This window comes from Chrysemys picta, chromosome 6 (genome assembly GCF_011386835.1).
Source record: "Chrysemys picta bellii isolate R12L10 chromosome 6, ASM1138683v2, whole genome shotgun sequence".
NCBI lineage: Eukaryota > Metazoa > Chordata > Testudines > Emydidae > Chrysemys > Chrysemys picta.
Genome location: NC_088796.1, coordinates 101,781,017 through 101,794,473, shown reverse-complemented (window position 1 = coordinate 101,794,473; position 13,457 = coordinate 101,781,017). Strand labels below are relative to the sequence as shown.

Below are 13,457 nucleotides of genomic sequence, written 5' to 3'. Positions count from 1 at the left end.
AATTAGAAGTGTGTGAACACAGACCCTCTATTTTCTGGTGTCCTAACTGGAATGTTGTCTAACAAGGCAGTTGTTGAAAGGGGGCTTCTCACTGTTCTTTTCCCCAACTTAGAAACTTACTGGGCAAAGTTATATTTGGTATGGCTAGTTATTACTTAACAATATTTTGTCATTAGTTAGCAGTTATGATATATTTCTACATTTTTCATATAGAATATTGTGTGTGGTAGAGAAGCACTAAATTATATGCTGCTCTAAAAAGATATGAACATATTTTTTAAATAGCTGTATACATAAAATTACGATGGGAGAAAGATTGGGCCCTACATATTAGGAGTTATAAACCTATCACCCACCTCTCTCCAGCTGTTTTATTCTAGGAAAAAAGAAAATATGGTACCTTAATTTTGAAGTCTCTTTGTGAGTATGTTGTGCATGAGGAAACACCTGGATATTTCCACACAGATGATCTCCTAGGCACACTGGCTGTATTGCTTTTCTTTCAGGAAATCGTCGATTGTCTGGAAATATCTCTTCAGTTTGAGGCTGGTGAGCAGTAGGTTCTCATTTCCTGGGCAGGTTATTTCCTTTTCCATCTTGGCACTCAAACACGTCTCCAGTTTCTCAATCCACTGGTGAAGTCCATTCTGGAATTCCTTTATGGAAGTCTCATTCCAGGCAGCTTGGGTGAGATTTTTTTCTAAAGATATGGAAGAACTTTTGGAGGATCTGCTGGATGGCTTCCTTGGCATTCTCTTGCTGGATCTTGAGGATATCTCTGGGCTGTCCTTTCATTTAGACATTGGAAGGGAAAGTTTTCACCCATTTTCTCCAGATGTTCTAAACACACTCTATTCATTCTGGTTTGTAGAACATAAATCCTGTTACAGTCCAGACATGAGATTTCACTGAAGAAGAGCAGCATGAGGCAAAATTGCAGCAAACTCCTGCTGATCATGATGATGTCTTGGATTCCCTGTGTTTGTGTAGAACTTGAGCAACTGGTGCCTGTTCAAGGTCTTTCGTAGACTTTTGTGTTTTCGACCCATGTCTCTGAATGTAAGTATTCTGTAGGAAGAGATTTTGCTTTCATCACTATCTACTTTTCAAGGTTTTTCCTGCTTGAGGTTTTTACTTTCGGTTTCCTTCTTTTATTTAGTGGAAGCGAACAAGTCATTAGAAGAACAAAACCAGTTATTATTATTTTTTTTAATATTAAAGAATCCCTACATTTCTTTCCTTAGGTCGCCCCTCCCCCATGCCCTCTTAGATAAAGAAAATTTAAAGGGTAAGAAGAGTGATGATTAACAGTGTCATCCAGTTACAGGTTAGAGTAGGGACCGGTCTGTCTGCTCCCAAGTACCTGTAGTTAGTAGTGCTGGGCTGATCTGAATGTCTGTTACATCAGCAAGACTATCTGTCTTATGAGAGAGGAAAAAACATGTTTGTAGAGAATACCAGAGGATGGACAAAGGGCACTGAGAAACTGGGAGGTTTACTTAAACTGATAACTGAAAAGATTGTGTGGTTGGTAAGAAATATGCCAGAGCGACTGACCTAAATGAATGTCACTTTCAAATGTGTTTGACTTTTCACCATTCAAGCTTTATTCTTTTTTTTTTTTTTTTTCAGTGTGCATTTTACTGAGCTTGGACATTGAAATTGAAGTGGTCTGATGAATGAAGTTTGCATCCTGTGGCAAGTTTCATTTTCTGTTTTTCATACCATAGCACTAGGCTGTCATGTTGGAGTTTCCATCCGTGAAGGGGAATGGTTTTCAACCCAAAAATTGAAAAGGAATGTTTTCATTTTTTTTTTAAAGGAAAAGAAGAAAACATAAATATCATTCTGTTCATGTCACTACTTCTACATCTCCCTCCCCCATCACCTCAAGCATTGTCTTTAATCATAATTTAGAGTTTTGCCTAAACTATTTGGAAGTGTCACTTTAAAGAATGTACATAAGTATTGTACATAAGTATACCATATAAGGGACCCAGTCATATCAGAGGCTTTGCACCCCAATCTTGCATTCACTCCAGTGGGGGTCCTTCGTGTGCATTTTCTGGCAAGCTGAACCTTCAGGGGATAATATTTATATTAAAGAGAAATTAAAAAATCTGAATCTTAGCTTTTCTTGTTAAAGTAAGAAAGCAATGAGAGTAAAGACAGTCTTTCAGCATATTTTCATCAGCAATTAGCCTGTTTTCTGGGAAAGATTAGCTTCAGACTCAGCTGGGTGAAATATTTGCTAGAATTTGATGAAATACTATATATTTAAATTTGAGTAAAAATAGCGGGAATTTTTACTGGATTTTTTTCCTGTGTGTCAGCCAGCTTAATTTGAATATGAAATAAGAGATTAATTTAGCCTCTTTTCCTATTTGCAAATCTGCAAATAAATTCAGAATGTGCGAATGTGTTTTATTTAAAATGATTTGACAAATGGTTTATGCACATTCCACTCTGATTGTTCAGGACTTCCTCACCATATCTTTTCCTATGAGTATTTGCTATGCATAATTTGCTACTTGTTTTGTGTGATGGCTATTGTGTCTGTTCCCAGGCTGATTGCCTTCAAATTCAAAACTGCTTTCAAGATGTCTGCATGAACTTTTCTTGAGAAAATTCTCTTTAAAATATGTATTTATAGGACTGTTTGTTATACTTTCTTATTAAAGAGATGTTCTTTTCTAACAATTTCAAACGGAGAAATATTACAGAAAATGTTTACAAAGGGCCAAACATTTTTCATAAATGTTTAATAAGTCTCAAATGTTTAGGCTGTAGCTGAAATATGTTGTTGACTGATAGCTCTTCAGAACTACTATCCACCTACACCAAACTTGGTAGTGAGGTGGATTCTCACGAGATCTCATGCAACCAGCAGGGTTATTACTAGAATTTTAAATGTTGGGTATAGGTAATTTTTAGGCATTGTTGATAAAGCTGAAAGTTGAGCACATTCTTTATACCAAACTGGTTGTTGGTGGCAAGGAACCACACAAGCCTGATGTGGAGGGGTGGCACCAGTTGGTCAGAAAACTGAGGGATAGAATTTAGTTATATAATATAGACTTAGAGAGAGAGAGAGCCCTTCTAAAAACATTAACATGTATTACCGGCATGCGAAACCTTAAATTAAAAAGAATAAATGAAGACTTGGCACACTGCTTCTGAACGATTGCCTACCCCTGCTCTAATGAAAACACTGGAGGTTAGTACATAAAATGTAGACACTTTGACAGAATGGGCAAGAAAAATATTGGCCCAGCCAAAGCATAGAAGCAACTTGATGTAACCTCTCTTCAAGCAGGTCATTTTAACTCTTCACTTTTACATACTGTCATCAGAGGCTTTATGTAAACTCCCCATCAGTAATGACTAAACTGGGAAAAGCATAGGATAGAAAAAGCAGATCATCCAAATAGACTGTTGTTGCCAAGTCTGTTGGCATCTACAGAAAACCAAGAATGTCAGCAAGGCCAGGGACTCTTTTCATGGGGAAAAAAAAAATCCCATTTTTAGACCTGCTCATGAGATTTTTGGCTACTTTATAACTGGACCTGGAAGAAGCACACCTACTGATTTTTTTTATCTGTTTTCGATTCTTAACTGTGGAGCAAATTCATATCCCACCTGTCAAAAAACACAGAAAGTAAGCTACATATTTTTCCTGTGAATATTGTCACAATTTTTAGTGTCTCTTTTTTTTTCTTGTTCATCCCTGTATATTTATACAAGGCACCCAGTTGACTGTTCCACCATTTTTGTTTTGGGGAGGATGTTTTCTCCATTCTACTAGACACTGTTATGTTTGTCCTGCTGTATGGGGAGATTTCGGCAAACCAGTAAAGCGCCTTAAACCACTATGGCTTATTGCTAAAAGAAGTCATATTAGCAGGCCATAAAGTGGCCATGCAGCAGCCTCAGCTTGACCAAGGCAGGAGGGAAGGGGGATATGCGTGCCACAGAAAGGGCAGCTTGACCCGTGTCCTTCCTGATAAGAATTGTGTTGGAGTTGCTGATACATGCATTTTAGAAGAGCAGGATGTGCCCTCAGGAATGTCTATTAGGACCTGAAGCCTGCAAACTCTGGGGAAAAACCCATACCTGGTTAATCAATAATCAGAAGAAAACCTCTTGCTTGACCATTGAAACTGCTTGCTTAACAAGTTTTCTTAAGGAACACTTCATTGTGTTTCTAATGTATAAAATTAAGGGGAAAAGTTTGAAGTAGTGGGACTCTTTGGGGCAGGACTCTCCCTCTGGATGCATCTTGTGTTCCCCACCAGCAGACGGGCTGCTGCTGTGCTATTCGACAGCCACACTCAGCTTCGATAATATCAAGGGTTGGGGGTGTCTTACTAACCTGCTGCGGACGTGTGTGAGTTCTTGAGACTAAGTAACATTTAGCTTTAAGTGAAAGCACTCTTGTCTTGTCCTGTTTGTGCCAGCCACCTATCGGTCGTACGGCTGTGTCTCCCCTGATTTATTTCCTGACACCACCTCGCACAGAGTAAAAGTTACCAAGAGCTTTGGGTTGAAAGAACCCTGGGTAACACTGACACCATCATCAAAACTGTTTCACAAAGCTAGAGGTATTATAAAATGCCAAATGCTGTTGGGCTGTCCAGTCCATAAATACCTTTTAGAAAATAACAGATATTCCAACTAGGTCTAAATAATTATCTTCTATATTTCCCTTACTCCTACTTTTCATCTAACAATTATGGCACCACAACAAAGTTCATGGCATATTTCCCACATAATTTCTCCTCCTTTTCCTCTCTCTTGGTTTGTGTCATGCTTGCCTGTACTTTTCTTCTCCCTGTTAGAACAAAACTGTGCTAGATAACCAGTAAGGGCCATCATATAAACCCCTTTAATCCTAATTTCCCTTGAGGGGCTTTCCAACCTTGGAGCTTTTCGGCTAAAAGACAAACTCATCTTGGCCTATATTTGTCTGAACTTCTGACAACGTGGCAACCCTTCAGCACAACTCCTTTCACAAAAGAACAATTTCATATCTAGTGGGGTGATTGTTTTAAATTACTTGACTGTGTATTCATGCTGGTGATGGTCAAATGCACAGATAATTGCAGCATGTATGCAACTGCCATTTGCAAAATAAAATGTTAAACTATCTTCTAAGTTGAAATTTTATGACTTTCAAAAACATATACTAACTATGCAAGTCAGAATGCATCAATTCTCCCTATGTATAAATCTGTGTGGTATAAATCTGTTCCTTGAACATCTGTCAGATACTTCTTTGTATAATATATGAGAAAATGTAAGTGCAGTATGACATGACACACAGGATCACAATACAGATTGACATAAAAGCAGAAGGACATAAATAGACAAGACAGAGGTGCTATAGTTGTTACCTAAATACAAAATCTTAGACAAGGTGAAGAACCTCCACAGACTATGGCAAAGATGAATCCCAGGATGTTTTTCATGCTTATACTCAGAGTAAAACATACTCTTCAGTCTAGAAAAGAACAGGAGTACTTGTGGCACCTTAGAGACTAACAAATTTATTAGAGCATAAGCTTTCGTGGGCTACAAGCCACTTCTTCGGAACTGAACTAGTGGGTGCTCAGCATGTCTCAGAATTGGACCCAAAGACTGAACAAATAGAAATTTTCCATGACAGAGAAAACACAGTGACCGTAACATGCTGCATCTTAAGGACAAGATGGCAGCTGCATTAGTCAGGGAGAAAATCTACTTTTAAAAGTGTAGTATTTAGAAAACAGCCTTTATTTTACATTGCTACGTGTAGAAAGAATAGTTAGACATAATAGGCAAGATTCTGCCACTCCTACTCACACTGAGTAATACCTCATTCTACTAACACTGGTTTCAATGGGTATTGCTTGTGGGGTATTATACTAGTCAGCATAAAGGTGGCAGAATCTGGCCCAACACGAGAACAATGGGCCAGATCCTCAGCTCCTGGAATGCAGCATGGCACTATTGGCTGGCCCAATATCATTAGAAGAATCCAGATAACCCAGAGTAGAAGTCAGTTACAGTGATTGGTGTAAGAAGGTCAGAGTCAGAGGCTGACAATAAAATTTATATATCTAGAGAGAGCGAGCGTGATCGATCGATCATCCAGGTGGGGTAAATACTTGTCCCAGTCCTGTGGGTGCTGGTTCATAAACGTTTTCAGCATCATCTTTAGGGTCCCATTAAACCTCTTCACCAGCCTGTTGGACTGACGGTGATATGCTGAGACCCAGGTATGTCGGACCCTACACTTCTCCCACAAGCACCAAAGTAGTGTTGACGTGAAATTGGAGCCCTGGTCTGTAAGGACCTCCTTGGGGAATCCCACTCTGCTGAAAACGGTCAGCAGTGTGTCTGCCTCAATAGAGGACAAGGCCACCATCTCAGGATAGCGAGTAGCGAAATCTACCACCAGCAGAATGTATTTTTTTCCTGTCAGAGTTGCCTTGCTGAGGGGTCCCACTATGTCCATGGCCACCTTCTGGAAAGGCTCCTCTATGATGGGCAGGGGCCTCAAAGCTGCTTTCCCCTTGTCACAGGCCTTCCCGCACCCTCTGGCAGGTGTCTCAGGACCTGCAGTACTGCTGGATGGCATCAAAGATCCCAGGCCAGTAAAAGTTCTGTAGCAGCCTCTGCCTGGTGTGTTAGATTCCCTGGTGTCCCGAGAGAGGGACATTGTGGGCCAAGTACAGTAGCCTGTGGTGGTACTTCTGGGGGACCACTAGCTGTCTCCTGATCACCCACAGTTCCACTTCCCCTTGGGGAGCCCATTCCCAGTACAGGAATCCCTTCTCCCACTGGAATCTTTCCCGGCAGCCTTCCCCCAGGGTTTTCGCTGTGCTGTGGCCAGCATTTTCCCTTAGCTTCTCTAAAGAGGGATCCTTCCACAGCTCAGCCTGGAATTCAGCAGCTGGGAAAGGGATGCGGACTTACTCCCTCTCAGTGGCTGGGTCCGAGGCTGCAATCCCGCCAAGTCCTGTCCCCAGTGACTCCTTTCCCGCCGGGGTAGGGACCTGCACCTGCGGCAGGGTACCCTTCGCTTGCTCTGGCTTTGGGTGATGACTAGGGCACTCTGGGGGTCGCCTGGCCAATCTGCCAGGTTACCTCCCCCCATCAGCACCTCCGATTGGCAACTGGTGCATCCGCACATCTTTGGGCCCCTCCTTGGCCCTCCATTTCAGATGTACCCTTGCCATAGGTACTTTAAACAGGGGCCCGCACACACCCGTCAGGGTTAGGTAGGTGTTGGGCACCACCCAGTTTGAGGCCATCACCTCGGGCTGGGCCAGCATCACTTCAGTGCCTATGCCCCAGTACCTAGTGACCTGCTTCCCATCCGCCTCCAGGGGAATGAGGCACTTGCTCCCCAGGGGCCACCCCACACCCACCCTGTAGACTGAGAACTTTGAATCCAGAGCATCAAGGCTTCCTGAGGAGCTGGTCTGGAAGACTCCTCCCTCTTGGGCCATTGGTAAACTGCCAGCCCCTCCCACCTGGGGAGCCAACCCCTTCTCCTGCTGGGCTCCCACCCAGTTAACCCTGTGAGGGCTCAGTTTGCTCATCCTGTCCCTGAGTTTTTGGCACCAGGCCCATCTGTGGCCCCTCTGCCCACAGTAATTATACCTCGGGTCCTATTGGTCCCCTGCGGCTGGTCGGTCAGCTCTGGTATTGGCTGTGCCTCTTGGGAGGGATTTATCAGAGACCCCCTTCAGGGAAGCCCCTGGTTGACCCCCTTCTGCACTGATGTGGGCCTGTTCCCCTGGGATTCCATTCCATATCCCGCCCGACTGTCTACAACCTCGTCAGCCAGCAGCTCTGCATGGCACAGGTGCTTCGGCCTCTTGTCCACGAATCAGATCCTCAGGTCAGGGGGACAGTTCATATAGTTGCTCCAGTCCCATTAGATCAATCATGTTCTCCTTGGTCTGGGCCCTGGCCCCATTCACCCACTTGCGGGTGTATTCCCCCATCAACTGACCAGTTCCAGATAGGTCATCCCCTGGGTCTTCTGCACACCCTGGAACCTTTTCCTGTTTGGCTCGGGGGTCAGCTCAAACTTGCGCTGCAGGGCTTGTTTGAACAGTTCATAGTCCCCTGCTTCCACCGTATCCATCTGGCTGAACATCTCTGTGGCTTTGGGACCCAGTAAGGGGGTGAGATGCAGAAGCCTGTCTGCAAGGTCAACCTGGTGCACATTGCAGGCCTTCTCAAAGGCAGTGAGGAAGGCATCTATATCATCCCCTTCCTTAAACTGAGGCAGCACTTTTATATCAGAGTTCCCTGTGGGCTTAGCCACCATGGGCCCATCCCCGCTCACCACGGTAGGGGTCTCTCTGCTTCTCAGCTCCACCATTACCAGTTCGTGCTGCCTCTGTCTCTCATGGTCCTGCCATTCCTTCTCATGGTCCTCCAGCTCTTTCGGTTTGAGTCCCGTTTCCAGCTCCAACAGTCTCAGCTCCACCAACGGGGAACTCGGTCGGGAAGATCCCCTGCTGGTCGGGTAGGTGGATCCTGGGGCTGCTTGGCTGCTTTCAGCCCCTCCTGCATCCCCGGTTGGGTCGGTGGCTGGAATGACCCCTGGGGCAGCCTGGCTGCTCCCAGGCTCTCTCATGGCCCCAGCTGGCTCAAGAACCGGCTCCTTAGAGCGATCATTCTCTTCCAACTGGCAATCAGCTGTGCCTTGGTGAATTTGGTGAACTCTAGGGCCACGCTGAAGTTACTAGGGATGCATACACCAGCAACCCAGAGGAAGCCCTTCAGGCCTCAGCCTCCTCAGCAGGGGCAGTACCAACCTCGCCCCAGGCACGACCCATATCACAGATGGGGCAGAAATAATAGGCGTAGGCTGCCAAATAACATGCCTAACCAAGGCCAGAATAAACCCCAGCCAGCGAACAAGCAAGGGTTTTGAAGGCACGCTCGAGGACAGACTACCAACCCATTTCCAGGATCCATCCCCCGGTTTTTAAACTGGCTATCTCACTTCTACCATGCGTGGTCCCGTATAATATCTGACTGCTGGGTCCTATGCATGGTACAGGTGGGATACTCCCTCCAGTTCTCTTCCTTCCCTCCCTCTCACCTCCCTTCCCCGTCCCTCTTCAGGACCCCTCTCACAAGCAACTCCTTATGCAGGAGGTCCATTCGCTCCTCGAGATAGGGGCAGTGGAGGAGGTTCCCCAGGAGCTAAGGGGAAAGGGATTTTACTCCCATTATTTCCTAGTTCCGAAGGCAAAGGGGCGGGGGGGTCTCCAACCCATTCTAGACCTTCGTGGACTCAACAAATGTATGGTCAAGCTCCAGTTCCGCATGGTCTCTCTAAGCACTATCATCCCATCACTGGATCCAGGAGATTGGTACACCTATTTCCACGTTGTCATCCATCCGGCACACAGACGCTTCCTCCGGTTTGTAATAAACCAAGAACACTACCAGTTCACGGTAGTCCCGTTTGGCCTATCCATAGTCCCCCACGTGTTCACGAAGTGCTTGGCAGTGGTGGCGGCCTTCAAACCTCTGGTCACTTATTTCCTCCTACTACTTTTCATGGAAGGTAGCATTCCTGGTGGCCATTACATCGGCAAGGAGGGTGTCTGAGCTGAGAGCTCTCACCTTGGAACCCCCTTACACAGTGTTTCATAAGGTACAGCTTAGATTGCACCCTAAATTCCTCCCCAAGGTGGTCTTGCAATTCCACATGGGACAGGATATTTGTCTGTCGGTGTTCTTTCCAAAGCCCCACACGAGCCCACAGCACCACAGCTTACACACGCTGGATGTTCGAAGAGCCTTAGCGTCCTACATAGAGTGCACGAGGCCTTTCCGCAAATCAACCCAATTGTTTGTGGCCATAGCCGATAGCATGAAGAGCCTTCCAGTTTCCGCATTGTGCATATAGTCTTGGATCACAGACTGCATCCGCACGTGCTATGAATTGACCAGGGTCCCAGCCCCAGCAATCACAGCCCATTCGACCAGAGTGCAAGCGTCTTCGACCACCTTTCTGGTGCAGGTTCCCATCCAGGAGATCGGCAAGGCAGCTACCTGGTCTTCAGTGCACATGTTTACAGTCCACTATGCTGTCAACCAGCAGGACAGAGATGATGTGGCGGTTGGCAGAGCTGTCCTCCAATCAATCGTTCTGACTCCTACCCACCTCCAATAGTAAGCTTGGAAGTCACCTAATTGGAATGGACATGAACAAGCACTCGAAGAAGAAAAAATGGTTATTTACCTCTTATAACTGTTGTTCTTCGAGATGTGTTGTTCACGTCCATTACAATACCCACCCCCATTCCCCTTTGTCGGAGTCAATGGCAAGAAGGAACCGAAGGGGGGCCGGGATGGAAGGGTACTATATACACCGCCATAAGGGCGCCACTCTAGGGGGCTCCCCTGCCATCCCGATGGGAGCTGCTAAGGGGAAAAGTTTCTGACGTCCGTGCACGCAACACGTGCACATCTAATTGGAATGAACGTGAACAATACATCTCAAAGAACAGTTACGAGGGGTAAGTAGCCGTCTTTTTTTTCCCCCCTGTCTAGACAAATTGTTAAAAATAATTGAAAACATCTACCTCTACATCAGCTTTCATTGTAAAGTAACAAGACCTCTTATATATGTATTTCCATTCTGTCACACTGATGACTGGGTTATATTAATTCAAATACTCAAAGTATGTGCTTCAGTTGTGTCTGTGAATTTCTTGTCTGTATCTTGCTAGCAAAATTTAGCCCTAAATGTCTAAAAGTAATTCTTAATTGAGATCGAATAACTCATTGAACTAAGAACGAAAAAACCTACTCAGGGAGATTAACCAGTTTGAGAAAAACACTTGGACGCAAGAGCTACAGCAGTGTGTAAGGAAAAGAGCTGAATCTGACACAGAATTTGAATTGAAGAACACAGTTTCCAGTTCTCACTTGGACTGGGATCACAGTCCTATCAGCTAAAATAATTAGTCCAACAGACCTATCAGCAGAAGCCAAAATGGTAAATACTTTTAATTAAATATTTACCATTTGAACTCTGATCTTGAGAGATGCTATATCTTTTCTCTTGGTCAGTCTGAAGAACTTTGTCATCTCTTGCCCTTCTTCTATGAAAGGAATTACACACACAATTTGTTCATAAAGCAAGAGAATGGCGAAAGACTGCCCTCTAGTGAAGTTTCACAGTAATCTTTCAGAGGTTGCTTTACTCTTTACCATGGACCAAGATATTCCAAATCTGCCAGGCCTGGATTCTTTTTGGATTAAGACATTTTGAAAGTCTTTCTATAAAGTAAAGAGAGACTTGGGAACATGGTTGAATCAAAAATGTATAGGGTTACACTTCATTCTTTGAAATTGCCCTGGGATCAAAGATGTTGTCGTCTTAGTTTCCAGGTAAACAAGCAAGCCATAAACAGAGCAGTCAATAATACTTATGAGTCTTCGCCATGGTAAGAATTTCTGATGGTTGTTGGTTTGGGTTTTTTTGTTGTTTCTTTGTTGTCTTTTGGGAGGGGAAGGGGCTTAGAACTGCTTTTCTTCTGGGTTCCCCTGGAAACCTGTTACACCTGTATAATATTTGTTCATCATTTTTTATTGCTACAGAGCCAACAGAATGTCACTTTTTAGGGTGAGTATATTTCTGCCCACAAGTCATAAAGCTTAGTTGATAGATACATCTCATCTTCTAAACTATATGTTCCACAGGTCATTAGCTGTCATTGATTTACTTCTGGAAGCTCCCATCAGTTTGTTTCCTTATAAACAGGGTTTCTAGTTTTGGGGTTTCAACTGATAAAATGATCTCAAATCTATTTTAACTGCCTGGAAGTTTTAAAAACTAGAACAGAAATGAATCAAATTTGGATATTTTGAAGGTTTTATTTATTGATTGATTGTATTTAATCTTTCCTGTTGGAGCAGGTCTCCCAGTCTGTTACTGGGACGTTAAACAATACGTCTGTGAGTGGAAGGATCTCTGTAATGTTATTTTACTCTGTTAAAACAATGGCTTAGATTCTTTCCTGCTATGTGGCAACATTGTGATCCTCTGCTGGTGAAAAGCTGCTTTCAAGCTGGCATAGGCAGCCAGTAGATGATTCTCTCTCTCTCTCTGCTAAGGAATTCTAAATGGTGTAGAGCCTCCTTCTCCTAGTCCTTGGGGTAGTGGACAGGGTTGAGGAAAAGGAGGTATGACTGGGATTTTCTTACACATTGGTCATTCTTAGCTGTCAGATGTGTCCTGGGAGCTGTGGACAGATAGCACAATTTAGAATAGCCCTGAGGTTGCTTTAAACTGCTTAAACTGAGCTTGAGCACAAAAAGCACACAGACCCAAGGGTCCTGTCCCATTTCTGTAATCCAAGTAGGTTCATCACAAGTCTATACTACATTAGTTATGGACTGATCTGACAGCAAAACCTATAATACCTCACATTTTCCATTATAAGGCCCATTCTCAGTTGCTTATAATTTTTCAAAACTGCAACAACTTAGGCCTGATTTTTTTTTTTAAGTTTAGCAAAAATGGGTCAGCTGTTTCTGAGAACGGGATGGGGGGGGGGAACATAGTTTTGCCAATGTTTACAAAATAAACCTTTTATTTCTGATTTTTAGAGGGGTTCTAGCACCTTCAGACTTTGGAACTTGGAAATTTGGCAGGGGAACAGTCTTGGGGCAAGAGAGATGTCTTTTGCTGCCCTTGTGAGTATGTAAACAGATTTGAACAAGTCATCAGCCACTGAAAATCACCATTTCCACATATTCACTGGAGTTTCTTAGAGGCTTGCTGCTAAAATCTCTAAACATTCCATCTCCATGGAGCATGCTGTCAGGCCTCAAGGAGCTTTATGGTAGGTACAGAGCTAAAGACTTGGATGGGACATAGTCAAAGCAGTATAATTAGCAGCAAAATATTGTATGACTTAGAGGAAGGTGTGCAGGACTGAGAACCTGGAAATCTTCAAATCTGTCTTGTGTTAATAATTCTGCCTACTTCAGCCCTCCGACCTTGGGAGACAGGCAAGTATCATTCTCTGCATTTCTGCAGGAGCTGAGAGATTGCACACGGTCATTTCTAATGGAGCTAGGAATAGAACACAAATCTCTAAAATAGCAGACACAAAACTCATCCATAGCTATGCTGCCTTTCAGACACAATGTGCCAAATCTGTGTGTTTGGGCGTGCTGTCTGTGTTAGTTTTTTTCCACAGGTCTGGTCAAATTTAAACCAGCATGTGAGCTGTTAATCTCCTAGAGGAAAAGGATATCCGGGGGGGGGGGGGGGGGAAGAATGAGGATAAAAAGGCTCCACGTAGGTGCCCAGCCTTTTCTCCCCCAGTAAACTTTCCCTTCTGTCACCATTCTTTTAGCCTTCTGCCCCCTAACTTTCCCTCCATTGCATCATTCGGTGTACAGGATAGACAGCAAGTGAGGCAGAG

At 44.1% G+C, this 13,457-nt stretch overlaps 1 pseudogene; it reads right to left on the bottom strand.

Annotated features, from left to right (window-relative positions):
- Nucleotides 1-401: 401 nt before the first annotated feature.
- LOC135972496 (interferon beta-like) lies at nucleotides 402-958 on the bottom strand (annotated as a pseudogene).
- Between the last annotated feature and the right edge of the window lie 12,499 nt (nucleotides 959-13,457).